We start from the raw sequence: 26,939 nt of genomic DNA on the forward strand, positions 1-26,939 counted from the left end.
CGCCCACCACGCCCACGGGAGATGACGTTCACAAAGACAAAGAGATGCGAGGTGTCTCTCTCTCTCTCTCTCTCTCTCTCTCTCTCTCTCTCTCTCTCTCTCTCTCTCTCTCTCACTCGTACAAGTAATTAGAATGGTTGACTGCGTGATTAGTGTTGCGTTTGTCTTTGTATTGTTTGTTTTGTGTTTGCTTTATTGTTTTAGTGTTGATTTGCGTGTTGTTTGTTTACATTGTTAGGTTTGCTTTGTTTGTGTTGTTATTAGTGTTGTTTGTTTTTCTCTTTGTTGGTTTTATGCTGTTGTTTTATTTGTTTATGCTTTGTGTTTGTTAGTTTGCCTTTATGTATTTTGTTTCTTTTCAAAATGATGTCTGTGTAAACTTTTGTTGTCTTGTTTGTTTTTGTTTGTTTGTTTGTTGATTTGTGAATGTTTTTTTGTATATTTTCATTTTTATTGTGTTTTTTTTTCATTGTTTGTATCTGTTTGTTATTGTGTTGGTTCTCATTCTTTTGCTTTCTCTTAAGAGTGATGTTGTTTGTTTTGGTTCATTGCTTTATTTAATTATCTTTCTATGTTAGTTTCGTTTCGTCCTACTCGATTTTTATTCCTATCTTTATTTGTTTATACCAGCTTGATTTTAAGTCTTTATGCACGTGTGATTTTTTTTTCTTTCATTTTTCCTCCCCATGTATTTATTTATTTTTTATTTGTTTTTCTCTAATCTTTCTCTTCCGTTTTGTCGTTTTATTTTTTTATTTTTTATTTTTTTTACGTAACTTCGTATTTTTCGTTTTTGGTTTTGCAAGTTATTATTTTTTTTTCCATCCATTTTTTTATGTAGCTTTTATAGTTTTGCAATTTTTTGTTTCCGTGTGTGTGTGTGTGTGTGTGTGTGTGTGTGTGTGTGTGTGTGTGTGTGTGTGTGTGTGTGTGTGTGTGGTTTCATTTATTAATTTTTCACATCCTACTTTTGTTCTATTTATTCCTTGTTATCGGTGTCATCAAGTTTGCTTCATTCATATCACTTTTTATCTTCCCTCTATCTCTCTATCTCTTTCTCTTATCTATGCTTCCTCAGCTGCTCTTCATGTGTCTGTGCCTATGCCTGTCTGTCTGTCTCCACCTATCAGTATGTGTATTTATTTATTTATTTGTGTATATATCTATTTATTTGTGTATTTTATCTATTTATCTGCCTAACTGTCTGTCCGTTTATCAGTTAATTAGCTATCTCTATATCTTTATCTTTGTCTTTCTGTTTGTATAGCTATCAATCTGTATATATATCTTTGTCTATCTATCTATCTATCTGTCTGTATTTCTGTCTACCCATCTATCTATCTATCTATTTATCTATCTGTCTATTTATCTATCCATCTGTTTTTCTATGTACGTATATACTAATCCATCTCTCCTTCCATCTATATACCTCTCTCTCTCTCTCTCTCTCTCTCTCTCTCTCTCTCTCTCTCTCTCTCTCTCTCTCTCTCTCTCTCTCTCTCTCTCTCTCTCCTCTCTCTCTCTCTCTCTCCTCAACCAGTATCAGGCAGTACAAGTCTATCATACGTCACCCAAGGCTTCAGTTTCTGTGTCTGTAAGTCTGTCTGTCTGTGCCTCAGGGCCTTACACAGAAGCGTCGCCATCACACAACACGCACCTTCCCCGCGCCGCGCCGCCCTCCCCCCTCCCCCCCTTGGTGTGGGCGTGGCCGGGGAGGGGGTCACTGGGGCCAGATTTTACTACCCCCCAAAAAAGGGATCGAGAAGGGAACGCGCTGCAATAAAAAGTGTACTGAAAAAAAAGGGGTTTTATTTTTGTATGTTTTATTTTTTCTATTTTACTTTTTTTTTTTGAATGTAGGATCGGTTTTTGTTTGTATTTATTCGTCTTTTTTTTTGTGTGTGTGTGTGTTTATCGTTTGTTTATTTATTTATTTATTTTTTCTGGGGATGCTGGCTTCGTTGTGCACTGCGTAGGTCGTGTTTCATGTCCCTCTGTGTGTGTGTGTGTGTGTGTGTGTGTGTGTGTGTGTGTGTGTGTGTGTGTGTGTGTGTGTGTGTCTGTGTTTGTATCGGTGCCTCCCGCATTGCTGATCAATGGGCCTGTGTTATGTAGTGTTAGTGTTGCATTGTCCTTCTATCAACCTTTGTAAGCACCGGATCATCAGACGAGTTTCTTTCCCTGTGGTCTGAATTATAAAGGACGAGTTACCTTAATGAGCAAGAGTATTAAGCGGAACAATTTTTAATGCGCTGAGTTCCCTTACGAATCTCATTGAGCGCATCAAAGTTCATACAAGAAAAGAAAACATAAAACTCTCACTATTATTAGCTGAAAAAATACTTGAATTCTGATAGATTTCGTAATTTTTTATTTATCATCACTTCCTGAAACCAAGCCACAACACTGATCCACTCAAACACACCTGACATACACAAGCGAACACTCACCTCTACATTTCCTTTCTTTGCTGCGTGGTTCTGTTCCCTTTGAGCCGAGAACCGTCTTCCCCTCCACTGAAAACCCCAAATAAAGGAAGATCCACCCTTATGAGAACGTATGTTAAGTGTTAGTTTTCAATAAAATTCCTTCATGACCAGGGTAGGTTTAACAGTCCTGGCCTAAGTCTCTCTCTCTCGCTGCCCCGGGGTGAAGGGAGGAGCTGCTGGGGGGTCGAGCCTTGAACCTTCCATATATGCTGACGTACGCGGCGCATTGACCACTTGCCACACTTGCTTCACGTAGCTCGTCTGCACCTCACCCCAACCTGACTCACCTTCGCCCAGCCATCCTCTCCTTCACCCAGCCATCCTCTCCTTCGCCCAGCCATCCTCTCCTTCACCCAGCCATCCTCTCCTTCACCCAGCCATCTCTCCTTCGCCCAGCCATCCTCTCTCCGTCTGACGCGTTCCATTTAAATACACTGGTAATCTCAAGTGTGTTTTAGGTTGGGTTAGGTTAGGTTAGGTTAGGTTGGGTTAGTTTTGGTTTCGTTATATGAAAGATTAGGTTTCGTTATTGGTTTGGTTAGGTTTGGTTAGGCTAGGTTAGATTAGGTTGTGTTAGGTTATGTTAGGTTTCGTTATTAAAGATTAGGTTTGGTTATTGAAGTTTGGTCAGGTTATGTTAGAGTAAGTTACTAAAGGTTAAGTGATGTTAGATTAGATTAGGTAAGGTTAGTAAAGGCCTTTTTTTCGAGGTACAGAAGCACTTTTCTCCCGGTAAGTCTTTCTCATGCCTCCATGCACGCGTTACGGTGCTGCGTTTTAAGTAAGACAGCAGAGATGACAAGCCTGTTAAACCAAATGAACGTCACAACTATGTCTATTTCCAGCAAGGCGAGGGAACTTAAGGCTTGTGTAAAACGTACCCTTGTAAAACTTGCGCACTGTAAAAAAAAAGAAAAATAATAATAATAAAAAAAGAATAAAAATCAATAAATAATAAAAAAAAATTAAATTAATAATAATAATAATAATAATGATAATGATAAGTAAATAATCTTGTTTTAATTAACTAACTGAACCCAATTGTGCTAAGCTTAACTCAACAACTTGCCTCACTCCATGCTTAGTCACCTTCACGGAGTCTCCCCTTGCCTCTTCATCCTCACCTGCCAGGCCATTAAGCAACTCATGATTTTTTGCCTCACCTGTCCACGCTTAGCCTCACCTTAGACTCACACCTGCACCTGTTTATCCTCACCTGCCTCGCCATTACTAAGCTTAAACACCTTCCCTCACTCACCTGTACACTTACCCATGACACCTTAGACACTCACCTTCACCTGTCTATCTCCACGTCTTACCATTACTTAGCTTAATTAATTTCACTTCTCAACTGTCAGTACGAAGCTTCATCACACCTTCCCTCACTCACCTGTACACTTGTCGCTCACATCTTAACTCCCACGCCCCTCCTTGGTTATCTTCACCTTCCAACCGTTGGTAAGCTTATTGAAACCTTCCTTCACTCACCTATACCTTTCCCATTACCTTCACATGCCTGTCTTTACCTGTTCACCATTCTTTCACTATCCTATTCACTTCACCCTCACAGCTTACACGCCCGCCTTCACTTGCCAGACCATTACTAAGGTTAATTAATTCTACCTCCCCTCTCTCACCTATACTTCACCTGCCCATCTGCACCTGTTCGTCTTCCTTCTCTCACCTATACACGTCATCTTCGCCTTACACTCCCACCTTACACTCCTACCTTACACTCTCACCTCCACCTGCCTCACCATTACTTTGTTGATTAATAGGAGACGGAAACAGGAAATGAAGCAGCCCGCGCACTATCCTCTATCAGTATTTCCTGGAGCTTTCGAGCGAGCAGTGGCGGGTCCCTCCCCTGCACCCTCTTAATGTGATTGCCTCTTATCTCCATATCAGTGCCCTTGTCGCGTCCCCCAGGCCTCCGTCAGCCTCGTCTTTTAAGAGAACGGTGACTGATTGTTAGTAAGTCACCATGGTTGCATTTAAATGAGCTTGATAATTAAAGAGGGAGAGGTTTTGATGGTTTTAATTACGGCTGGGTAGATTTTGGTGTGGGGTTTTTGGTAATTGGGTGGGTTATGGTAGGTTTCTGTGGGTTCAAGTGGGTTCTGGGAGTTTTATAGAAATTGATGCATTTAATGAGATTTTTGATTTCCGAAAATTTATTAGGTTGGGGCGACAAAGGTATAATATTGTAATACAATTAACTCTGAATCTAAAAGAGCGCACTCCTAGAAACTGCAAATACAAAAACATATAATTAACAAGAGATTCAGTGTAAGACTAAGTAAACACAATTGTCCTCCCTATAATACTAAAAAAGCTTTCACTCAATTACATCCATAGCGCGCGCACGCACACACACACACACGTTTTACTTTTATGTCGGTGCCGTGGAGGAAGTTGTGTCTGAGCTTCGGAAATTTCAATCTACTCTTATCTTGTCCCCGTCATGATTCTGTCGTTGTTGTAATAGTGGTGGTGGTGGTGGTGGTGGAGGAGGAGGAGGAGGAGGAGGAGGAGGAGGAGGAGGAGGAGGAGGAGGAGGAGGAGGAGGAGGAGGAGGAGGAGGAGGAGGAGGAGGAGGAGTAGTAGTAGTAGTAGTAGTAGTAGTAGTAGTAGTAGTAGTAGTAGTAGTAGTAGTAGTAGTAGTAGTAGTAGTAGTAGTAAGAAGAGGAGGAGGAGGAGGAGGAGGAGGACGGTTTGTTTGGTTAAATAAACAGGAATAATGTTTTTTGGTTGGTTGTTTGTTTGTTGCGTTTGTTCATATATTTGTAGGGTTGTAGGTGGTGTGTGTGTGTGTGTGTGTGTGTGTGTGTGTGTGTGTGTGTGTGTGTGTGTGTGTGTGTTGTAAACAAAGGACGAATGAGGCTATTATGTAATAATTAGTTACATTAAGCTGTCCTTTGCGAGGCAGGGGAACATTTCCTTTTATAATAACCTCTCTCTCTCTCTCTCTCTCTCTCTCTCTCTCTCTCTCTCTCTCTCTCTCTCTCTCTCTCTCTCTCTCTCTCTCTCTCTCTCTCTCGCTGATCCCTGAGGAAAAGACCAGCCGAGATAAGCTTCATATATTATGCAGGAGGATAACAAAAATCTTTCTGATACACTCAAAGTTGTTTGTCGGGCCCTTCCAACAAGACCCGCGGCCCGACGAACGACCTAACTTGCCTGGATAACGACGGGTGGGGCGGGGCGGGGCGGGGCGGGGCGGTAGAGGACGGGGCAGGGCGGTCAGCTAAGTTAGGGATATTGCGGGCCTGGAGAGAGGTCAGATAGAGGTCATGTAGAGGTCAGATAAGTTGGGATATAATTACGTAATGTTTGAGAGAAAACGGTAAGGAAAAATAGATAAGGACAGAAAAATGTTAGGTGAGGTAGTGATGGGGAAGAGAAATGGGGAGGATAGGTAAGAATGGAGAAAATGAAGTGTTAGGTAAGCTAGTGATGGAATAAAAGGAGATACGAAGAGAAAATGGGGATGGGAAGGAATGTTAGTGAATGGGGAAAACAATAAGAATAGATAGGGAAAGAAAGGGAGACGTGTTACTGTAGAACAAGCAATTAGGGGAAAGAGACTTGGGGGAAGTAGACGGGGAATTAAGAGTGAGAGGTGAATGGGGAGCAACGATAAGGGTGGGGAAAAAAAGGAGTATTAGGCAAATTAATAAAGTAGAAAGGAGACAGGGAGAATAAATGGGGACGAAGAAAGGATGATTAATAAGGTGTAAATGGGAAAGACATGTAAGCAGTGAGTATAGGAGGCAGGGACGAAGTGACGTGGTGGCGGAGAGTTAACAGTTTAACTTCCATGGTTCCTTAATTAACCCTTTAACTTGATGAAATGTTCTGCCAGGGTATTAAGTATGATTTCAAGACACTGGCGACGCTAAAATGAGTGATGAGATGGTTCAGTCGAGTCTTTTGATACCTGTGGTTCTTGTTTTAGTATAGGTTCAAATCACGCAGTCCTTCAGAACAGGGTGGAGTCAGAAGCTTTTCGTCTCATCGATTCTTCCTCACTACCAAATTGTCCTCTCTCTCTCTCTCTCTCTCTCTCTCTCTCTCTCTCTCTCTCTCTCTCTCTCTCTCTCTCTCTCTCTCTCTCTCTCTCTCTCAGTTCTCCTACTCCTGAGTTTTCTTTACGGGAATGCCATTATCAGCGAACTTATTAACTTTTCTTTTTTTTCCTCTTTTCTGTTCATTTTTTCTCTTGCCCGATCTCCCTTATAAAAGAAGGAAGAACGTAAGGAAGAAGAAAAGAATGAACTAAAGAAAGAAAAAGAAAAAAATGAGAAAAAAAGACAACGAAAGAAGGAGAAAGAATGATAGAAGAAAAAAAAAGACGGAGAAAGAGAAAGAAAGAAAGAAAGAAAGAGAAGAAAGAAAGAAATCGCACTGGACTACTCAAATGAATTAACACGTGCCATACTGTTTATTTCCAAAGGGTTCAGGCAGAAGGGAGGTAAGGCGGCAAGTGCTTCTCCACCCCCACCCTCCCCCCTCCGCAGCAAAGTGAAGAGTAAGTTGGTTCATGGGTGTGCGGTGTCCCTGTGGCCTCGTCTGTGTTGGCTTCATTATGGCACGAGGCCCCATTGACGCTCAGGTGGCTGATTGGGTGGGGGGTGTGAGGAGTGGAGGGGGCCAGTAGAAGAGAGAGGATGAAGTGGATGAGGGCAGGTGGGAAGACTCTTGGCAATGTGGAAGAAAGTTAGCTGGTGATCGTGTGTGTGTGTATGTGTGTGTGTGTGTGTGTGTGTGTGGTAATGTTCCTCTCCAGACATTTTTTTTCCTTCCTTATTTTCTCGTGTGTTAATTTTTTTGCTCCATATGTATTTGTTAGCAATGTGCGACGGAAGACATTGTTGGTTATGCTGTAGTTTTCTGTTAAGGTGCGGTAGGTCAGTTCGGGTCAGGTAAGGCTTTGTTTTGTTTCGTTTGCCCTGATAGGTTAGATTAAATTACATACGTTAGGTTAATTTCAGCTAGGTTTAATTAGATTGCATTAAGTTAGATACGGTTATGTTAGGATTAGTTAGGTAAGAGTAGGTTAAATAACACTAATTTAGATACGGTTATGTTAGGTTACGTTACGTTAATGATTGAATACATAAGGAGAGGAGTCTGGGAATTTATCTGGATGTGAAAATGTCCAACAGCAAAAATACCCAACTCTAAACATTGTATCGACTTAAGTAATGAAAAATAAAGAAGAAGAAGGAGGAGAAGAAAAAGCGACAAGCGAGGTCTCTTCTGGTTCAGTGGTGTATGGTGTTGACCTGCCCCTCGTGTGTTCCTGGGTTCGATCACCGTGGTATTGAAGCGTACATAAATATTTTCCCCTTCATTAATATGCAATGCTTTGGTTTCCCTTGTGATGAATTCAGAGGAGGATTAATAGAACGTGGTGCACAAAGCGAGGAGGCGAATGTGAAGGAAAGGAATGATAGAAAAGAGATAATGACTTAATACTAAAGGCGCAATGGCTAATTATATTTGATGCGTTTCCTGTAATCTTATCATCCGTCTGCTGCTTGCTTTCCTTCCTTTGTTGGCTCTTCCTTCTTCTTTTTTTTTTTTTTTCGTTCGCTGTGTTCTGTTTTCATCCTGTAATTCATCTTGTTATGTAAAGCTTCCGTCTATATTTCTCGCTTTCTCTTTTTTTCCTCCTTTTTCTTATCCTTCCTCCTTTGTATTTTTTTTTCATTTTTTTCTTTCATTTATTCATTCATTGATTTTTTTTTTCTCACTCATTCTTCCTTTCTTTCTTCTTTCCTTCCTCCCTCCCTCCCTTCCATCCTTTCTTCACGTCTCTTTTCTTCCATTCTGTTCTCTTTTCTACTCTATTCCCTTCCATCTTTCTCTCTCTTTTCCTCTTCTCTTACTCTGTACATTTTCCCTTGTCCCCCTCCCCCTTCCCGCCCTCCCTTCCATATCACCTCGCGCCACAACACTCCTGAGCCTTACCTCTCAACGTGTCAGGATAGGAGGGTGTGATAGCACTTCAAGATAGGATGATGATGTCAAGAGAGAGAGAGAGAGAGAGAGAGAGAGAGAGAGAGAGAGAGAGAGAGAGAGAGAGAGAGAGAGAGAGAGAGAGAGAGAGACGGGGGGATCGTTAACGTGTATGTAATAGGTTTCTTTCATCATGACCTTCTTGATAACCTGCCTGACCTTGGGGAGGAGGAAGAAGAAGAAGAGGAAGAAGAAGAAGAAAGAAGCAACTAATAACGGGAGAAAGGACACGAAGGAAAATGAAAGAAAGAGAAAGACAGGAAGAATAATATTGACTTTTTTATCATTTCTCTGTCTTCCTCCTCCTCTTCCTCCTCCTCTTGCCGTGGGTGAAGGGGTTAGGTCCTGGGGCTCTGATTGGTTCCTGGGTTCGTGACGCCACCGGAAGGGGTATTTATAGAAGGTCGGTTCATTATTGTTGCGTGTGAGAAGAAAGGGAGGGAAGGACGAAGGACACTAGGAGGGAGGAGGGGGATTAAGGAAGGAGGGAAGGGAAGGAGGGGGGAAGGGTATAGAATAAGTGGCTAGGTTTTTTCTACCTTTTCTCACTGTTTCTGCTTCGATTTCTTTCTTTCTCTTTCTTTCTTTTTTAATCTTTCTCCTTTTCGTTGTCCTCTTTCTCCCTAATTTTTTTTTCTCTTTCTTAAACTTTCTTGTCTTCTTGCTAATCTTTCTCCTATTCGTCGTCTTTCTCCCCGTTTGTTTTGGTCTCTCTTACACCTTATCCTCTTGTTAATCTTTCTCCTTTTCGTCGTCTTTCTCCTTGTTTCCTTTTTGGTCTCCTATTTTACTCCTTTTCTTCCTTATCCTCGTGCTTCTGTTTCCTCTCGTCCTCTTCCTCCGTGTCCTTCCTCACCTCCTCCTCTTCCTGTGCATCCTCCTTCATTTTTTTTTTCTTTGTGAGTGAAAGTCATAACAGTGAAATTAAAAGATAATCTCATAGGCCTCAGCGATTCCTATTATTTGTGGTTCCTATATAGTCCTTTATAATGTTCCTCCTCCTGCACTCTGTTCTTTGTTACGAGGTTAGGTTGTGTTAGGTTAGGTTAAGTTTTGATCAATTTGTATTAGGTTTGGTTCTGCTCATACTGTTAATGTAGAAGATTAGGTTTAGTGGTTAAGTTAAGTTGGGTTAGTTTTGGTTTGGTTCGGTTCGGTTCGGTTCGTCTCATCTAGTTCGTTTAAAAAGTTATGTTAGATTAGATTAAGTTAAGTGTGGTTAAGTTTGGTTCTCTTGCTACTCTAGTTTAGGTTACGTTAGGTTAGGTTAAGCTTGGTTAGATTAAGTTAAGATGGATTAGGTTAGTTTTGGTTAGGTTAGGTTAGGTTTGGATGGATTAAGTTAAGGGTTAGGTTAAGTTGGGTTAGGTATCGCTCGGTTGAAGCTAGAATGAATTAATATGAGTAAGTTAGGTTAGGTCAGGATGGATTCAGTCAGTTTGGGTCAGGACAAGTTGGGTTAAGTTTGCCGCGTACTGAGTTTAAAAAGTGAAATTAAACAGCACCTTAAGGATTGCCAGGTTGAATCAGCTCCCTTCCCGCGCTGTCATCATTTGCATATCCACTCACGGTGTTCGATTATGTTACCTCCCACCTGGTGATTATCTTAATTAGGCAGGTGAGGGTGGGGAGGAGGCTTCTCGCTTCTCTGTCCCATATATACTACCCTTATTTTTGCGGCTTGGGGAGCAGTCTGTCCAAGCGTTTGCCTATGTATAATCTGTTAGGTTTTTCTTTTCATACGTTGTTGTCGGTGGTGGTGGTGGTGGTGGTGGGGTTGTTGTTGTTGTTATTGTTGTTGTTGTTGTTGTTGTTGTTGTTGTTGTTTCTCCTCCTCCTCCTCCTCCTTCAATTCCTTCCTCCATTCCTTCCTACTTCTTCCTTCCCTCCTTTTTCCTTTTTTTTTTTTTTTTTTCTATCTTTCCTTGTTACATGATCAAGTTTTCTTTGTCTCCTTCCACATCTATCCCTTATGCTAACGTTCATCTCTCTCTCTCTCTCTCTCTCTCTCTCTCTCTCTCTCTCTCTCTCTCTCTCTCTCTCTCTCTCTCTCTCTCTCTCTCTCTCTCTCTCTCTCCCCCCGTTCCGCCTTTTATGTTCTATTTCAATCGTGCATCCATCATTCCTTCTTATTGCCTCCTCCTCCTCCTCCTCCTCCTCCTCCTCCTCCTCCTCCTCCTCCTCCTCCTCCTCCTCCTCCTCCTCCTCCTCCTCCTCCGCAGTTTCTTTATCCCATTTCTCTCCTTTCTCCTTCAAACTTTTGCGTCTCTCCGTTTCAGTCGTCGTTCCTACCTCCTCCTCCTCCTCCTCCTCCTCCTCCTCCTCCTCCTCCTCCTCCTCCTCCTCCTCCTCCTCCTCCTCCTCGTTCGAGCCGTCCATTGCAGGGGCCGAGTAACTTTGTAAGGTGGGCGGAGAGGGCGTGGTATCCTAAGCCTCTCTTCCTTCTCTCCCCCCACGCCCCCCCCCGCCTCTCCCACCCACGCCAGCGATAACACACAGGCATCCGAAATCTTCTTCCTCCTCCTCCTCATCCTCATCATCATCCTCATCATCATCATCATCATCATCATCATCATCATCATCCCTTACTTCTCTCATCCTCCTTGTCCTCTTTCTTGTTGTTGTTATCGTGGTAGTAGTAGTAGTAGTAGTAGTAGTAGTAGTAGAAGTAGTAGTAGTAGTTGTAGTAGTTGTAGTAGTAGTAGTAGTAGTTGTTGTTGTTGTTGTTGTTGTGTGGATGCAGTGCTGGTATGTGGAGGTAATGGTGGTGGTGGCAGTGAGTTTGTATAATTCATGTTGTCCTTTTGTTTGATCTCTCTCTCTCTCTCTCTCTCTCTCTCTCTCTCTCTCTCTCTCTCTCTCTCTCTCTCTCTCTCTCTCTCTCTCTCTCTCTCTCTCTCTCTCTCTCTGATTACCCCGTCACGCTATCACAGTGTCACGCAATGTTCTCCCCAGTGTGACGTTACCGTGACGTAAGCAGGAGAAAGGTCACTGGCCTGTCTGTAGTCACACCTTACTTTTGCCTGGTGGTGATGGCGGGGGCCGGTGGGTGGTGTTGGGGCAAGTAATGGTCCGCCAGCACTGCCCGGGGAGGAATCACGGTGGTGGTGTCTTCCCCTGAGGGAGCACTGAAGCTAAACTGTTTTGGGTTCCCTTAGTTCTTGTGTCCCCTGGGGGTGCACCCTTCTACATTCACTTCTTCTTCCTCCCCTTCGCTCCTCTTTTAAATTTTCGTTATTTTTTTCTCTGTTTTCTTTCTCCTTCCTTTGTCTCGTGTTTGTAAATCCTTCTATATTTCCTTTATTTTTTTCTTTCTTTCTCTTCCTTTGTTTCTTGGTGGTACATCCTTCTACATTAATCTCTCTCTCTCTCTCTCTCTCTCTCTCTCTCTCTCTCTCTCTCTCTCTCTCTCTCTCTCTCTCTCTCTCTCTCTCTCTCTCTCTCTCTCTCTCTCTCTCTCTCTCTCTCTCTCTCTCTCTCTCTCTCTCTCTCTCTCTCTCTCTCTCCCCATTGTTTTCTTCACACGCGGTGGCCTCAGTCGGGCCGTCGCGGTCAAGTCCTCACACTTATCCTCGTCCACGTGTTTTCTCTCCCGTCTGCTCTCCTTTGTATGGTTTTGTTTAGGTTTTCCGTTGTTTTCTTTAGCCGGTTTACTGCGATGGGCGTCCTTTTGTTAATATTCAGGGCACTGTAAAAAAAGAATAAAGAAAATGCTTGTATGGACTTGGGGAAAAAAAAAATTGGGGATGAAGGTAAATTTTGTCTTTTTCATTGAGGTTTTTATGGTGGACGTTTATTATTAAGCGTCTGATAGTTGTAAGTCGCGTTTTAAGCAAATTATGTTGTGGGTTGAGGATTAAGTTGAAGTGTCTCCTTACTTGTGTGTTCAGGGAAAGGTGTTGCTCTTCTCTGCTCTTCACTACTCTGGTCTCTTAATCTTTGTCTCTTTTTCTCTAGCGTACCCAAAAGCGCTTTAAAGTATATATCACCTCCGTGCTGCTCAATGAGGAGCTCCACGGAATAACGTAAGGATGCTCGCCGTAGAAAACGTGATGAAATAACATTGAAGACAGACTCAAAAAGAACACTCGAAAAAAAATAAAAATAAATAAATAAAAAACATCCTACGAAGACAAATTAATACGATAACACGATAAATATTCCCACAAGACAAGTCGATAAAATAATAATAGAAAGAGATAAATTGTCCACAAAAGAGAGAAGGAGAAGTATTATGGAGGATATTTATATTTACCACCTTTTTCTTCTTCTTTTTTTCGTCTATTTTTTTTTTCATTTTTTCGTGCCCCCTTTTTTTTTTTTGTTTATTTTTCAGTTTTTCGTGCCATTGTTTGTTTTCATTGCCTTGAGTGACGCACGAAACAATACGACAACAGATAGATAGATGGGAAAACAACAACAACAACAACAACAACAACAACAACAACAACAACAACGAAGAAGGTCCCTGGAAGACAAAACGTAAGAATTGTGAAGGTTATATCCATGTGTGTCTTTATTATTTTCTTATCAACGTTTCATGCTGCTGTTTGTTTTCATTGCCTCGAGTGACGCACGAAACTCAATAAAAACGGCAGAGAAGAAAAATGAAACACGAAGAGCGTCCCTGGAAGACAAACGTAACAATTGTGAAGGTTATATTTATTCATGTCCGTTTTTGTGTGTGTTTCCTGCCGTCACTGTTTGTTTCCATTGCCTTGAATGACGCCAAAAAACAATAAAACAACAGAGAGAGAAAAAAAAAATCACGAAAAACGTCCCTGGAAGACAAACGTAAGAATTGTGAAGGTTATATTTATTTATGACTTTATATTTTCCTTCCCCCGCCGGCGTGTTTCCATTAGCAGCGCGGCCTGGAGGCGAGGCGGCCCAGGGAGTTAGGTCGACTCTAACACACATTACCACGCCAACCAGTTTCACCTCCTCCTCCTTTTTTTTTTTTTCCCTTGCGATTGTTTTAGATTTTTCCCCTCTTGTGCTGAACTTTTTTTAATTTCCCTCACATTTTTTTCTTATTTTTTCCCTCCCCGTAACTAGTTTGCCTTTACTTCCCCCCGCCAGATTAGTGCCTACGCCGCCGCCCTCTGATCCTGAAGAGAGGCAGGGAGAAAAAAATAAATAAAAGACTCACTCACTCTCTTGGGATAAAACCTCCTTCACCCAAATGTTTATCTTGTGAACCTTCGAGAGGGCGTCCATTAGTGTATGTGTGTGTGTGTGTGTGTGTGTGTGTGTGTGTGTGTGTGTGTGTGTGTGTGTGTGTGTACAGGAGAGGCACGTGCCAAGAGTCAGATGAAATGGATTGTACACAGACAAAGCAGGGACGATGAAGGTAGTGGTGGTGGTAGTGGTGGTGAAGGAAGGAAAGGCACAATCTCTCTCTCTCTCTCTCTCTCTCTCTCTCTCTCTCTCTCTCTCTCTCTCTCTCTCTCTCTCTCTCTCTCTCTCTCTCTCTCTCTCTCTCTCTCTCTCTCTCTCTCGGATTTTCTTGTTGAAGACGCACGACCAGTGAAATACGACCCACGGGAGCCGTAACAGCCACTCGCCAGGGTAATATAGGTCGTGGAAAATCTCGGAGGAGGAGGAGGAGGGTGGTGGTGGTTAGAGGAGTGCTAGAGGTAAGAACGGTAAGGAAGGGAAGGAGGTTGAAGGACTAGGTGGACGAGGAGGAGGACTGGGAGAAGGAGGAGGAGGAGGAGGAGGAGGAGGAGGAGGAGGAGGAGGAGGAGGAGGAGATGTATCAGCTTATCGTTGCTATTTTTCTCAAAGGTTTCTCGAGATCCAATATTTATTTATTTTTTTGCTCTTGTAGGAAATGTTTCGTTTACGTCTGTTTGGGCAAGGCTTTCATGTGTGTGTGTGTGTGTGTGTGTGTGTGTGTGTGTGTGTGTGTGTGTGTGTGTGTGTGTGTGTGTGTTGCCGCGTTCATTCTGTCGTTATATTCTCATTTGTCTTATCAAGTGTTCATAATTTTCCTTTCCTTGTAATACATTTTTTTTCCAAGTTGCTTTTAATCTAACTCTTTATCTCTTTTCGTTCCTGCGCCTCTCCTTGCCTGGTGCAGGATTTTATTGTAGAACTTATTAATGGTGATGCTGCTGTGACTAATTATGTCATAGTATGGTGTGACTCAAGCATAACCATCATCAAGTAAAAATAAACTCTTGAATCTTGTGTTGGGCTTTATTTAGTATTCTCAAACATTTCAGCGTCTTATCCTGCCGACTTTTAACAGGAGGTACTGGAAGTTATTGTGGTTTTCAAGGAAGTGTTCATGGTTCAAGTGGTAGCTTAGCAAAGTCTTGTCTCTGTCAGAAGAACACTCGTAGGAACCTGTGTAGTCAGCTGTGTAGGGGAGATGGGGGTGGAAGCGACAGCAAGGGGAAAAGACATGGATGACAAAAAACGAAGGGAGGGAAGAGTGATGGGAGGAGAAACTTGAGATAAACAAGAAGAAAAGGAAAAAAAGATGAGGAACAACGAGAACAATAACAGATGAATAATGTATAATAATTAGAGAAAGGGGAAATAAAACTATAAAATATTCCTTATTAGAGTTTAGGAACACGGAATTTTTTATCTCTCCTCTTCACTCCTCCAGTTGTTCGTTACTATTTTCTTCTTCCACTGTGTTTATTTTCTGGTGCTTCGCTTCTCTGTTCACCTTCACTCACTCTCCCTAATACATATTCACCGCTCCACCTGCCCCTGCGTTACTCATGGCCTCATTTCTTTCACCATTCATCTCTCATTTCTCAGTTCTGTTTCCCTCCATTCACTGCCCCAATTACCTTCTCACTGTTCCATCTCCGTTTCCATTACTCCATTTGTCAGCGCGCCTTTGTTCCACTTATTAGCTCTCCACCTTTCATTAATGTTCTATTGTAAGTCATTCCACCTGAAAAATTATCGTTCGTATTATCGTTTCCTGAAAACTTCCCCTTTAACCCCCTGATCTATTAATTCATCCACTCTTGTTTTGTGATGCACTCCACTTGATTGGCCTCCACTTCGGATTATCTTCCCAATTCAACTTTGTTTTCTTTTCTTTTTCGGCAAATTAGTGTGTTTTTTTTTTATTTATTTATTCACTTTATTTTTTCATGCTATCTGGATTATCTCCCCAATTTATTATTTATTTTTTTCGGTAAATTAGTGTAATTGTTTTTCTTTTCTCTTTTATTCATTGATTTAGTTTTTTTTTCTTTTTTTTCATTTGTGCCTTTGTTCTCATTTTCGTATTGTACTTTATTTTGTATTCCACTTGCTTACTCCATCCCGCACTGCAACCATCCACATCATCAGACCTTCCATCCTCCCCACTCATTTCATCGAGTCATTCATTCCCTTTTAAACCTCCATTATACATTCCACCTTCATCTGCATACTCCACTCACTGTTTATCCTCCACCTAAGCCATCCACATCTATCCATCTTTTCAACTCATTTATTCCAGTCATTTATTCCTTTCATATCTCAATAACACCCTCTTCGTCTCCATATTCAGCTCCACTCACGTCCTGTTTACGCTCCACCTAAGTCATCCACCACTATCCATCCTCTCCACCAGAAGCTCTCACAGTCCCCTGCTTAACTTTAATCTCCATCACACGCTCCACTTTCATCACCACTTCACTTCCTCATCCACTTAATCTCAGCTACCGCGCCTTTTAACCTCTCTCTCTCTCTCTCTCTCTCTCTCTCTCTCTCTCTCTCTCTCTCTCTCTCTCTCTCTCTCTCTCTCTCTCTCTCTCTCTCGTAGTCCTCAACAATAATAGTTTCTTCCTTAAAATATCTCCTCCTCCTCCTCCTCCTCCTCCTCCTCCTCCTCCTCCTCCTCCTCCTCCTCCTCCTCCTCCTCCTCCTCCTCCTCCTCCTCCTCCTCCTCCTCTTTTTCTTTGCCCATTCACGCTTCTCTCATTCGTCCCTCTCATCATTCACGCTATTGGGAACTTTTGTTGTTACCCTCGTTTGTGTGTGTGTGTGTGTGTGTGTGTGTGTGTGTGTGTGTGTGTCATTGTACGATTTATGCTTCTGTATTGTATCTCTTCAATGACTTTTATATGTCTGTCTGTCTGTCTGTCTCCCTCCCTCCCTCCCTCTCTCTCTATTCCTGTAGAGAAAATAGAGGGGGAAGGATACGAGTAAGGAAGAGAAGGAGAGGAGGAGATAGAGAAAAGGTTAACGTATAGGAGGAGGAGGAGAAGGAGAAATATAGTAATAAGGAAGGAAGGAGAGTGAGTGAGGAGCGATGAGGTGAGAGGAAGAGGATGCGGTAATGGAATGTGAAACAGGAGATGAGGAAGGGAAGGGGAGATGGTGGTGGAAGCGACAGCAAGGGAAAAAAATATGCATGATAAAAATAAAGGGAGAGAAGAGTGATGGAAGGAGGAACTAGAGGAAAACCAGAAGAAATAGTGGAAGATGAAGAAGAAGAACAAATACAATAACACGTTGAAGATGTATAATAATTAAATAAAAGGGGAAAAATAAAAGTAAAAAGGAAAGAAAGATACGAATGATGATTAGAAAACAGGAAAGAAAACAGAAAATTCAATAAACACACAATAAAACAAATCTAGTTTCTTCTTCTTCAGATTCACAGTAATTAGAATTTTAAATAGATGAAGACTCCCTCCCCGCAGGCCAGCAGAGAAGAGGAGGAGGAGAAGAAGAGGAAGAAGAAGAAGAGGAGGATGAGAATGAGGATGAGGATGAGGAGGAGGAGGAGGAGGAGGAGGAGGAGGAGGAGGAGGAGGAGGAGGAGGAGGAGGAGGAGGAGGAGGAGGAGGAAAATAACTTCATAGCCTCCAGTGTCATTTAAACTTGTAATTAAAAAAAAAAAAACTTGCGCATATTGTTGTTTGCGGCTCTTTTGTTCTGTTTACTTTACCATTTGTCCCTGTGTGTGTGTGTGTGTGTGTGTGTGTGTGTGTGTGTGTGTGTATTGATTAGCACGTTTGATATTAATAGCATGGCGGAGTGGTCACGTCAGGATATGAGTAACGTGTGGCGTGTGTGTGTGTGTGTTGCAGGTACGTGTGGGAGGCTGAGGACTGACCGGGGATGGCTGGGCACAGGGCGAGGACAGGTGAGTGGGTGAGAGAAAGGAGACGATGGAGAGCAAACTGGAGAGAGAATAAGGTAAGTTAAATTAAGGGACAGGGAAGACGAACAAGAGAGAGAGAGAACAAGGTAAGAGGCATTAAGAGAGAAGGGAGGTGAAATAGAGAGAGAGAAGGTAAAGAAAAGGAAAGGGAAGGACAGGTAGAGAGTGAAAGGAAGGGAGAGGAAAGTGGAGAGAGACTAAAGTAAGAGGAATCAAGGGACAGGGAAGATGAAGTAGAGGAGAACAATTGAAGATAAAGGAAGGGAGAGGAAAAGGAAAATAAAGAAAGAAATAAAGGACCAGGGGAAACGAACTATATAGGAAGAGGCCAAGTGAAGATAAAGGAAGGAGCAGGAGAAATGAAATAGAGAAAGAAGGAAATGAAAGGGATAGGGAATACCAAGTAGAAAGACAACCAGAGAGAGAGAGAGAGAGAGAGAGAGAGAGAGAGAGAGAGAGAGAGAGAGAGAGAGAGAGAGAGAGAGAGAGAGAGAGAGAGAGAGAGAGAGAGAGAACCAGAAACTAGAAAGGAAGAGACAGGGAAGAAGCAGAGAGAAAGAAGAAGAAAGGGAGGAAGGAGGAAGAAACAAGGAAAAGGAAAGGAACAAGAAACAAGAAAAAGGAAAGAACAAGAAGCAAGGAAAAGGACGGAAGGGAACAAAATGTAAGGAAAAGAAACGAAGGGAACAAGGAGGAAGGAAAAGGAAAGGAACAAGAAGGAAGGAAAAGGAAGGAAGAAAAGGGAAAGAAGGAAACAAGAAGGAAGTAAAAGGAAGGAGGAGAACAAAAACCAAGGAAAATGAAGGGAGTGAACACGAAACAAAGAAAATAGAGAAGAAGAAGGAAAAAAAAAAAGAAAGGAACAAGAAGATCATTAAGGCTCATTTTCTCTTCCTCCTCGGCAGATTCCGGAAAACAAATAGGCCGCCCCTCCGCGTGATGGGAACCCGCTGCCACCCGCCGCCCGTCATAACCCGGCCGCGTGTTCCCATTGCAATAGACACCCTTGCCACACCGAGGCGCGGAGGTGAAAGAGGCGCTAAGCTTCCCGTGACGCGCTGCCGCTCCCGGATAAATGTTACCGGCAAGTTTTATCGGCTAAAGGTCATTCCGGCAAGTCAGGAGCGTGGCGGTGACGTGGGGATGGTGATGGTGATGGTGATGGTTCCCGCGGTCTGTACTGACGCATTGGCCTGCTGAATGGTATGGCTGGGTGGCGAGCGATGACGCAATGACGCAACCTCACTGCCGTTGTCATGTTGGGGACTGGACTAAGCGACATTGTGGACGTGAATGTCTGTCAGGCGGTAGCTCACCAGTCAGTATTTCAGGTTTTGACTGTATTGATACTTTCCCGTGACGCCAGTGCATTTGTGACTTTTACGGTGAAGTTTGTTCGGTTGAGTTAAGGTTATGGTAATATTTAAATCTAGTTGTGTCGTGGTGTGCTTGTTTAGCTTATGTAGGCAAAGGGCGCAAAAAAAAATAAATAAATAAATAAAAATAAATAAATAAATGTTGCGGTTAAAAAATATAACGATAAAAAGAGTAAATACATTAATACAACAGTAAGATTTCTAAATCGAAGACTAGTTTAGTTGCGGTGCCGCCCCTATACTCCTCTCTTGAAACAGTTTAGGTCACAAGAAGAGAGGACACCAGAAACAGGCGGACAGAAAGTTCCAGATCTTACCAGCGAGAGGGATGAAGAGAGTGACGGTGCTGGTTAACTCATGCATTGGTGAAACAGCGTCTTTGAAATAAGGTGTCAGAATCTCAGCAAATGAACCAGAATACCTTTTATAACATCTCAACTGAAGCATCATATCACGAGAATCAGCACCTCATCTCTTTCATCCCTCAGCACCGCCACGCCCTTTGTAAGTCAAACAAGATGACCCCAAAAGACTCGAAGGATTCCTGGAAAGAAGACAAAAGAGGGCCTGGAAAACATCACAGGTCAAAGATACTGAAATACGCACCGTGGCTCTGCTCCATTTCACTTGTCTTACACGAAACATTGAGCTTGAAAATTGTATCTTGTCTAGACGCATTGCTGGTGGATGTTTTGCATTGCACGCTTTGTGGAAGAGGAATGTTGCTTAACGAGGAGAAACTGAGCTGGCGAAGGTGCGATGGAACAGAGGAACAAAGGAATAAAGGCAAGGAGTCATTACTGATGCGTGGTGCGGGGAAGTGAAGCAGGTTTTTTCTTAGCTGTGTTTGAGTGAATGCTTGAAGTAGTGAGGGGTAATTGGATGCGTGGGAGGTTAGCACATGCAGACGTATAGATAGTTGGATGGATAAGTGAATAGATTGGTAGGTGAATAGATGGATGTATAGATGGATAGGTATGTAGTTGGTTGAATAGATAAATAGATAAGTAGATAGATAGATGGACAGACAGAGATAGGTATGTATTTGTAGATAGATCGACATATAATTTATTAACACACACACACACACACACACACACACACACACACACACACACACACACACACACACACACACACACACACACACACACACACACACACACACACACACACACACACACACGCGCCGTAAGATCAGCTACCTACAGGCTGTACATGCTGCGCAGACTCAGGTCGCTGGGGACGCCGACAGATGAGTTAAGGGGGGTGTACCTTACCTTCATCCTCCCCAAACTCATGTATGCCTCCCCAGCGTGGTCCTCCTCCCTCACACACACTCAACAGCTACAGCTAGAGAGTGTGCAGAAAAGGGCGTGCAGGGTCATCCTTGGCCCTGCATACACCACCTACGAAGAAGCCCTGACCACCCTGAGTCTGTCCAGAATATCCACCAGGCACCGAGAGGCTCAGGAGAAGTTTGGAAGGGGACTACTGCATCATCCACGTCTCAGAAACATGCTGCCGCCTGACGCGCCTCGCCCGGTCCGTGCCACCAGACACCACAACAAAATAACGCCCCTGAAGGCGCCGCGCACGGACCGGTACAGACTCAGTGCGATTCCCACCATGGTGCGAGCCATCAATCATTAGTATTTCCCTCCTAGATTAGACTTACCTTTAGGATTAATGTTAAGTTTTTCCCCACCCCCTATGTACATTTTCAGTTTGTTAACTGCCTAAATAATAAACCGTTTATTATTATTATTATTATTATTATTAACACACACACACACACACACACACACACACACACACACACACACACACACACACACACACACACACACACACACACACACACACACACACACACAGGAGAGAGAGAGAGAGAGAGAGAGAGAGAGAGAGAGAGAGAGAGAGAGAGAGAGAGAGAGAGAGAGAGAGAGAGAGAGAGAGAGAGAGAGAACTTCAGTCAAATCTGCATAAAAAAAGAAAAATAACGAACTTGTGAAGCGTGTGATGAAAGCGCTAATTGGAAACAAAAAAAAGACGGAAAAGGGACAGAATAAAAAAAAAAAAAAAAAAAAAGTAAAAGAAAAAAAGAAAAACGTGGAATATAAATGTCCATAGGGGAGACTGAAGAAGTAGGTTAGTTTCACCCGTCCAGATCAGCTTGTTATCAATCAGCCGGTCATGCGCGAGCTATTTCTACTATCATTGACCTAATAATGCTTGACTGAACGGTGAATGGGGGTGGAGGTGGAGGGAGGGGGTGGGGATAGAAAAAGGTGTTATCATGTTATTCAGTCTCGCGTCGACCAATCAAACAAACCCATTGCCGTGTGTTGCCCTTCATAAAATTTCCATTCGGGCTCGCAAAAAAAAAAAAAAAAAAAAAAGTAACAAAAAATAATGAACAAAGCGCAGCGCATGTTAGGTTCTGTTTCCCTGTAATTTCCGTGCACTGGCAGAGCGATGTGTAGTTTAAAGTGCGCGTGTTTAAAGTTGTGTCGTGTTGGTTAATATTGAGGCATTTGTTCCTGCGTGACATTGGCAAGTGCGGATGTTCTTATATTAATGGTGGTGGTGGTGGTGGTGGTGGTGGTGACGATAGTTGTGGTGGTGTTGATAATGCGGAAATATTATTAGTGTTTATAGTATTAGTAGTACTAGTGGTGGTGGTGGTAGTAGTAGTAGTAGTAGTAGTAACTTGTTGTACTTTAGTGGTAGTAGTAGTAATAGTAATAGTAATAATAGTTGTTATTTTAGTTGTTTTGTTGGAGTTTCATTGTTGTTGTTGTTGTTATTTTATTTGTATTTCTCGTTTCATCATCACCATCACCATCATCAGCATCATAGAACTGGTAGTGGCATTGGAAACCGTTTGTAAAAAGCAACAAAAGTGGTGATAATATAATTAATAGAATCATAGTAGTAGAAATAGTAGTCATTGCTGCGTAAGTTGAAACAGTAGTAGTAGTAGTAGTAGTAGTAGTAGTAGTAGTAGTAGCAGCAGCAGCAATACCAGTAAAACAAACAACAATAACTTTTCATTAGCCCCATAAAGCCTCTGGTGCTGCAGTAAACACCACGAGAGCACCGCGTAAAAAGATGTAGACTCGCGACATTACTCTTAAAGTTTTGTGTTTCTGCCTTGAGTGGCTCCGTGGCTGGCTGAGTGGCTGAAAGGCGGAGTGACTGGCTGGCTGAGTGGCTGTGAGGCGGAGTGACTGGCTGGCTGAGTGGCTGAGAGGCGGAGTGACTGGCTGGCTGAGTGGCTGAAAGGCGGAGTGACTGGCTGGCTGAGTGGCTGAAAGGCGGAGTGACTGGCTGGCTGAGTGGCTGAGAGGCGGAGTGACTGGCTGGCTGAGTGGCTGAGAGGCGGAGTGACTGGCTGGCTGAGTGGCTGAGAGGCGGACTGACTGGCTGGCTGAGTGGCTGTGAGGCGGAGTGACTGGCTGGCTGAGTGGCTGTGAGGCGGAGTGACTGGCTGGCTGAGTGGCTGTGAGGCGGAGTGACTGGCTGGCTGAGTGGGTGTGAGGCGGAGTGACTGGCTGGCTAAGTGGCTGAGAGGCGGAGTGACTGGCTGGCTGAGTGGATGAGTGATTTTCTGGTTGACTGGCTGGCTGTTGGATGGATAGAGGAATAGATGCTTTGGCTGGATAACCGACTGACTGACTGACTGACTGACTGACTGACTGACTGAGCAGCTTGGGGCTTCTGAGTGACTGCTTTATTTACTGGGTGGCTGGTTACGTGGAATAGTGCTTTGACTTGCTGGCTGACTGAATTGAATGGTGCTTTTTCTTCCTCCCTCCCTCCCTCCCTCCCTCCCTCCCTCCCTCCCTCCCTCCCTGCCTGCCTGCCTGCCTGCCTGCCTGCCTGCCTGCCTGCCTGCCTGCCTGCCTTCCTTCCTTCCTTCCTTCCTTCCTTCCTTCCTTCCTTCCTTCCTTCCTTCCTTCCTTCCTTCCTTACTAACTGACTGACTGACTGAATTATTTACCTACGTAGCTAACTGACTGACTGACTGAGAAACCAATTAACTAGCCAACCAGCCGACCAACCAGCCAGAGAACCAACCAATTAACTAACCACTCAACCAACCAGCCAATCAACCAAAAAAAAAAAAAAAAAGCCATTAAACAAACAGGAACAAAAGCTCTCCCAACTCCTGCCTCATCGCCCTCTGCCTTGCCATGAATGGGGGAGACTAACACGGCACTTTGCTCCTGACCCGAAGAGGAGTGTTGGGGAGGGCGCGAAGGCCGAAGAGCAGTGCTAGGGATGGTGTGAGGGTGGCGTCCATTGAGGAAGCTGTGATGGGGTGGGGAGACGGTAGATGTATGTTGTTATTAGGGTAGTTTGTGTTGGCTACGTGACTGGGGGTGTTTGACATCTCTCTCACACTCACACGTAAAGGCAGGTTCGATGATAGATAAATAGCTAGCGTTCAGAGAGAGAGAGAGAGAGAGAGAGAGAGAGAGAGAGAGAGAGAGAATGTGTGTAAGCGTTCCGGAGGCTGCTCGTGTGTTGGGGTGAAAGAGAACACCTAAATGGACTTGGTAATGTGAGGGTGAAAAAAAAAAGAAAATGCCACGAAATACCGGGAAAGAAAAAATGTTGTGAAGAGAAAAAAACACTTGCACTGAAAAATCACATCTGAAGGAAAAGAAAAAGAAAGAAAACAGAAGAAAAACAAGAAGCCACTCGACCTAAAGAAGAAGAAAAAAATATCAAAGTGAATAAAAAAAATAGATGGACATGACTATAAAGATTTTAAAATGATGCAATAAAAAAATAAATTAAATAAGTAAAATATAAAAGGAAAACAAGAAGAAAAAAAGCACGAAAAGAACGATACTTTGATGAAAAAGAAACAAAAAAACAAAGAAAAAAATGCATAAATATATGAAAAATAAATAGGTAAGTGAAAGGAACAGAAAATTACTTTATTACTTAATAATAATAATAATAATAATAATAATAATAATAGTAATAATAATAATAATAATAGTAGTAGTAGTAGTAGTAGCAGTAGGAATAAAACATATTGTAGTAACCGTGTTTAACAGTAAAAAAATAAAAGGAAACTAAATTCACAACAATATAAAACAAAAGAAATGTATATCAGAGCTTATTGTTCCAAGGCCAAGGTCATAAGGATAAGAGGAGGAGGAGGAGGAGGAGGAGGAGGAGGAGGAGGAGGAGGAGGAGGAAGCTGAAGAATGAATGGGGGGAAGGGAGCAGGTGAAGACAGATGTTACGGAGGAGCGAAAGGAAAATTCAGAAGACCATAAAAGAAAGGGAGATGGAGGAGGAGGAGGAGGAGGAGGAGGAGGAGGAGGAGGAGGAGGAGGAGGAGGAGGAGGAGGAGGAGGAGGAGGAGGAGGAGGAGGAGGAGAAGAACAAATGAGCACGAAAAAGGGAAGTGAAATAGACGAGAAACGAGAAGGAAACATTTGGCAGAGAAAGAAGAGAAAGTATTAGAACAAAGTCAATAGAGGAAGGTGAGAGAGAGAGAGAGAGAGAGAGAGAGAGAGAGAGAGAGAGAGAGAGAGAGAGAGAGAGAGAGAGAGAGAGAGAGAGAGAGATGAAAAAAGAAAGCATGAAGAAAAAAAAATGAATGGAAAGCGGAGGGGGAAGAAAGAAGTGCAACTGGAGAGGAGGAGGAGGAGGAGGCGAGGCTGAAAGGGAGGGAGGAAGGGCGGGCAATCCTTGAGGCCGGTGCTGAGTGGGGTTACGAGGGTGCTGAAGGAGGAAGAGGAGGAGAAAGAGGAAGAAGAAGAGGCAAAGGAGGAGGAGGAGAATACAAGAAAAAACACAAATGACTGGAAAAATACGAGAAAATATAAAACTATGTATAAATAGTCCAGGAACTTAGGAGGAGGAGGAGGAGGAGGAGGAGGAGGAGGAGGAGGCGAAGGAGGAGAAAGAGGACTGGGAAGAGGAGGAGGAGGAGGAGGAGAGGGCGTGGCGTGGCGGGTCAGGATCGCAGAGGGCGGCGGCTCCTGCAGGCGGGGGAGGAGTCTGCGCCTGCCTGCCTCTGGTTCTCCCTCACGCCCACCTCCGCCCACCAACAGCCCACCAGCCCCACCCAGCCGCCCGCCACTCACGGCCGGGGCGAGTGGCTGGGCGGGAGGAGTGGGCGGAGAGAAGCCTGGCGGGGGAGGAAGGGGAGGGGAGGAAGGGGAACGGGAATGGGAGATCGAAGTAGTGTAGCAGCGGAGGGCGCGGCGGCAGGTGGGCATGGAGGCAGGAGCTTGGCGGTGGATGGATGGGTGGATGGGTGGATGGATGGATGGATGGCACTGTAAGGCACTGTAAGGGAGCAGTTACACACAGAGATAGCAAAACATTCCTGGGTCTCCTGACGAAGGCTTTGTAGGAGGTTAGAGATTACAGCTCCACTACAAGGAAGCAGGTGCAGGGATAAGGAAAAGATACCTAAACCTACTGACGAAGGCTCTGAAGGAGGTTCGAGGTGACAGATCCACAATAAGGAAACAGGGGGTTGGGGAAATAAACATGGCTCTACTGACGAAGGCCCTGAAGGAGGTCAAGTTTACAGTTCTGAGAGTTACTATAGAAAGAAATAAGAACATATGAACTACTACTACTACTACTACTACTACTACTACTACTACTACTACTACTACTACTACTACTACTACTACTACTACGACCTTAGGCTGTACAAGTATAGCTGACCTGACCTTCAATTAGATCCAAAATACATGTCTTGCTCGTGATGTTCAGATATAAGACCAACTCAGAACGCCTTGAGGTATGTGTGTGTGTGTGTGTGTGTGTGTGTGTGTGTGTGTGTGTGTAAATAAACCGGTGAGCCAAACAAGAGAGAGAGAGAGAGAGAGAGAGAGAGAGAGAGAGAGAGAGAGAGAGAGAGAGAGAGAGAGAGAGAGAGAGAGAGAGAGAGAGAGAGAGAGAGAGAGAGAGGGTTGGGGGAAGGATGATGAAGAGAGGGACTTAGAAATAGAAATGGAATCGGGAAAGATGGAAAGAGGGCGTTTGGAAATTGATTTATAGGAGAGAGAGAGAGAGAGAGAGAGAGAGAGAGAGAGAGAGAGAGAGAGAGAGAGAGAGAGAGAGAGAGAGAGAGAGAGTAATAGTTCCTCTACCGCCTCCACCTCCCTCTGGCCTTCACTCCCTTGTATTGATCAGTCCTTAAGCTACCTCATACTCTACCCCTGCCCCTGCCACCCCCCTCCCCTGCCTCACCCCTGTCACACCCTGTCTCACCCCTGCTACACTCCCTGCCATTTGTGCCGCCCCCTGCTATCAGTTCACCCTTATCTTCCCCTACAACCTCCATTTCCTCTCTCTCTCTCTCTCTCTCTCTCTCTCTCTCTCTCTCTCTCTCTCTCTCTCTCTCTCTCTCTCTCTCTCTCTTCAGATGCTCCTCCTAATATCTTTTCCCTCTCAGTCCTGCCAAATTTTCTTCTCATGTGAAATCTAATTTAGGTTGTAAATACTTTTTTCCCCTCCTCATATCCCTGGTCGCTTCTTCCTCTTTTTCTCTTTCCTCCTCCTCCTCCTCCTCCTCCTCCTCCTCCTCCTCCTCCTCCTCCTCCTCCTCCTCCTCCTCCTCCTCCTCCTAGTTGTAGAATTTTATTTTTGTTCTTTTTTATAATCCTCTCCCTTGGCTAAAAAAAGTTAACTATTCTTTAATTTCTCTTGGGTTTTCCTCTCCTAAATCTCTCTCTCTCTCTCTCTCTCTCTCTCTCTCTCTCTCTCTCTCTCTCTCTCTCTCTCTCTCTCTCTCTCTCTCTCTCTCTCTCTCTCTCCGGGTGGTGTACTGATTCTTTCATATTTTTAGGAGTGATTAAAGAAAATGGGCTGTCGGAAAGAAACTGTTAAGCATGACCAACCCTCACAGCTCATTCCAGTCTGCCCCTCCTC

The 26,939-nt window shown here is 43.6% G+C and overlaps 1 protein-coding gene across 5 annotated transcripts in view; it reads left to right on the plus strand.

The window, feature by feature from the left end:
- LOC135100756 (kinesin-like protein KIF13A) overlaps positions 1 to 26,939 on the plus strand; it is a 172,316-nt gene that overhangs the window by 98,313 nt on the left and 47,064 nt on the right. Inside the window, exon 3 of one of the 5 annotated variants that reach the window (XR_010268904.1) lies at positions 17,570 to 26,351. The exons of 3 other annotated variants lie outside the window; for them this stretch is intronic. The gene's annotated coding sequence lies outside the window, so the exon portion shown is untranslated. Of the gene's footprint in view, positions 1 to 17,179; positions 17,199 to 17,569; positions 26,352 to 26,939 lie in introns of those variants that run through there. One more of the 5 variants, XR_010268907.1, reaches the window with a different exon arrangement.

This window comes from Scylla paramamosain, chromosome 5, assembly GCF_035594125.1.
Source record: "Scylla paramamosain isolate STU-SP2022 chromosome 5, ASM3559412v1, whole genome shotgun sequence".
Taxonomy (NCBI): domain Eukaryota; kingdom Metazoa; phylum Arthropoda; class Malacostraca; order Decapoda; family Portunidae; genus Scylla; species Scylla paramamosain.